The sequence below is a fragment of the Anarrhichthys ocellatus genome, unplaced genomic scaffold (genome assembly GCF_004355925.1).
Source record: "Anarrhichthys ocellatus isolate YVR2014 unplaced genomic scaffold, GSC_Weel_1.0 scaffold9, whole genome shotgun sequence".
Classification (NCBI taxonomy): domain Eukaryota; kingdom Metazoa; phylum Chordata; class Actinopteri; order Perciformes; family Anarhichadidae; genus Anarrhichthys; species Anarrhichthys ocellatus.
In genome coordinates, this window is record NW_022280039.1 from 302,901 (window position 1) to 306,573 (window position 3,673).

Consider the following 3,673-nt stretch of genomic DNA (forward strand, 5'->3'; position numbering starts at 1 on the left):
TTCCGTTTGTTGCAGACAAAGGTAATACGCTACTGTTGATAGTGGTTAGATTAAAGGCAGTATTGCTGCCTCTAACCCTTCTTTAGATCCCTTTTGTAAATTTCCCCTTGCTTTCAGCAAAATAAATGCACCTGGGCTTGTGTGTTGAAATGGGATTCAGCTCACATTCTTCTCTCATAGCCTGTTCAATCTGTTCCAGGACAATAATCACAATCCATTTGACTTTCTTCCCCCTGGTATTTTAGCTCAGGTACGTTAGACTGTTCAGGACCTTGCAATGGTAGACAGAACAGAAATTGGGAAATAATGTTCTGTGCTTATACAAGTTAACTTTGTTAAGGAACTTTTACGCACACTTTATTTTGATTTTAAGAGAGTCCAAAATATGGTACCCCGTTGTATTATTTTATACAAAAATATTTTTGTATTACTTTGTGCATGTGTCATTTCATCTTTTGCATCCCGGTTGTGAAACTAGAATGCAAACTTGGTGTAAAATTGTTTCTGCCCTTGATCGATTTTCAGTCAGACGTATTATTTACAGACAGCATAACTCCTGAAGACAACAACTAATGTGCTATCATCAATCGTAATGTTATCAACCCATTTTTCTCACATATGAGACAATGATGACCTCTCACTGAAAACAATACTGCCAGAACTCATCTTAGAGTTATTCATAGCTGCCTGCTGTTTTCAAATTAGTTTTCATACATTTTGATGGACCAGGACTTCCCCCATGGGCCACTCTAATCCATCACATCTCTCTGTCAGAGACACCAGTGTCTTTTTGTTTTTCTTTTAAGAATGCCTGGGTACAGAATTTGCCAGCACTTGTAAAAACATCACGGCCGCGTTGTTCGCACTGAGATAAGATAATATTAACAACCAGGTAGAGACGACAAGGCACATAATTTATGTCATTATTACGTAACATATCCATATAGTATAATAAAAGCTGACTCCAGCATAAAGTGGTCATATGACTGGAGGCTGAGAGGAAAGATAGAGACTAAATCAGTTAGCCTGAGCCTCTATCTCCACAAGGCAAAAACAATTACCATCAGTGTCCACATCCGTTTCTTATAATCTGGATGACGATAAGCAGCAGACAGTTGTTCCAGTCTACCTCCACCTCTCTAGTCATTTCTTAAGGAAAGCTGGCACTGCAGGCACTACATATATTTTAGATCTCAAGGCAGTAGGATAAATATTTAAAAAAAGCAGATTCAAATCTATGTGAAGAAAGCAAAATGCTATAAGAGATGCAATCTTGTATGTTCTTATAGATATTGTACATCTTACATCACCTAGTTCATACAGGGAAGATGGGAGGGATACCTAGCGGGGCATTGAGGGGTCTGAGTTGCTCGCTTAGCAGGGCTTTATGCCACTTCAACATGGTCACTGTCTTATTACCTCCCACCAATATCAGGCTACATTTACTGTGACATGGGGATTAACTTGACTGCTATTCTCGGAGATATATGAATATCACATTTATTGTATTTTCACAGTAATAAAAAGCCAATGAAATTCATGAGCAGCTCTTATGCTTGTGTGCATGTTTATGTGACAAAGAGAAGAGTATAAGTCTTACAAGAAAAGAGAAAAAGAAAGCATTTGCATGGTCAGTGGACTGTGTGTGTGTGTGTGTGTGTGTGTGTGTGAGGGTCATTCTACTGTCCCGTACATTAAGCTAAGTGCTCCTCAGCTCTCCAGCAGTAGTAAATGGAGTCTTAAGGCTTGAGGGGGGTTTGTCTCCGAACTCTGAATCAAAAGCGAAGTGTCCCAAGCCCCTAGGTCACTGCTTCTGTGAATCATCAAATTCAGAGGATAAAGATAGATGCCTTTCCTTTTGTTTACCTGTGTGTGTGTGTGTGTGTGTGTGTATGTGTGTGCCATTGCACGGTTTTGTGTTTCTGTGTGCACACTGTATGCGACATTTACAATCCTATTCAGTATCCTTTGCAGTGAATATGATTCACAACCAGTGTCAGAGCCATGTCTTGGTGTTTAAACTCTGTAAGCAAATGCACAACCAGGCTGCACTATTCACTGCATGTCCTACATGTTAAGCATTATAACACGAAGCTATTGAGATTTATTTTTTCTAAACGCGAAAAAGGAATCCGATGGACAGAGTGCAATATATCAAAGCGTTTGCTGGTCGTCATTTCTGCAGCAGAACAAGTCTCACTGGTAGCGCTGGTATGCTTTGCAGGCTTTAATGATGTGAATACTGAAAGGCTGAATGTCCCCGTGCTTGCATCAGACCGTCATCTCCCTTTTCCCTCCCTCACTTTCTCCAGGAACCACTCGCAGGTTTCAGAGGCGTTAGGATCTGACATAGCAGGAACACAGGCAGTCAATGTCTCACACATGATCTAAAAAGCCTACTTATCTCTGAGAGCCTGTGTTAGGTTATGCAATAATTGTAACAGGATTGTATAATCTTTGTGTGGTGTTCCTCAATCGTATCATTCCCCCTGTGGTCTGTATTTTTGGGCATAGAACGAATCTAAGTGTTTTGTTGTGCTAAAACAGCATGAAGAAATCAAGGGCTTTACTTACTGCACAGATGTACAAATTAAACTCAGTGATGTGTGAATTAAATTAAAACATAATACCTGAACTGTAAATGTTGACCACAAGCTGTAAACAGATGGAAGCACTTATGCTGGTTTTATTGTGTAAAATGAGTTATGAATGTGATGTGAATGTGATTTAATAAATTCAGAATAGGTGGTGTACTAGCACTGCATATTGCACATGTTCAGGTTTTAGTCATTAACAAATTCACCTGTGGCCTAGGATGAAGTAGCTCTATAGGAGAACCACTTTGATTGAATATTCTCCCACTAGGGGTTCAAGTAGAGACCATTTATACAGATGTGAACAACATGCAAGGTGAGCAGAGCCTAAATCTACTGTATAGTGAATAACATGTCTGGTCACATTCTTTTTTTAATACATATTTTTTTTCTATTTATGGATTGGGGTTCAATGCGATTTACGGCAAGCTTTTTAATTTCTGATCCATTATCTTAATTTGAGCCTTTGAGCCTCTCTCTTTCTGTATGAGTGAATCTAACCTGGAATCCAATAGGGAGTTAATACAGAGCAGATGTGGAGGGATCGTTGAAATGCAACGTTCTGCTTCAGAGTTGACTCTGCATATCAAGGCGAGGTCCCAGACAGCTCTTTGATGAAAGCAGTTATGGCTGAAGTTGAGAACAGATGAGTGAACGCACTGAATTGCAAAAATAAAGCTAAAAAGAGGAATCACTGCTGTCACAGAATTGAGATCTAAGATAAACTCACATGAGAAGCTGTGACAAACTTTCCGAGTGAGCAGCAGTTGTTTCCTAAACGGACAACTTTCCCCCCAAGCATAAGACCAGGTCTTTTTTTTTTTTTAAACATGTACTAAGCATTCTCCTGCATTGATAATCCGTCACATTCATACGTTCAGTGGGTTTTCACTCGTGGTGAACGGGCGCAAACATCGACTCCCCGGCTGAAGCCTGTTTAAATTTCGACATTTCTTATCTGTTTAGCGTTCATGCGTTGCAGCGTTTCACGTCATTCAGTCACCTAACTAGATTGTTCCATCAAATGGAATTACCCGCATCACTCAATGAAATACAAGCATTGATTACACTGCCCCTCT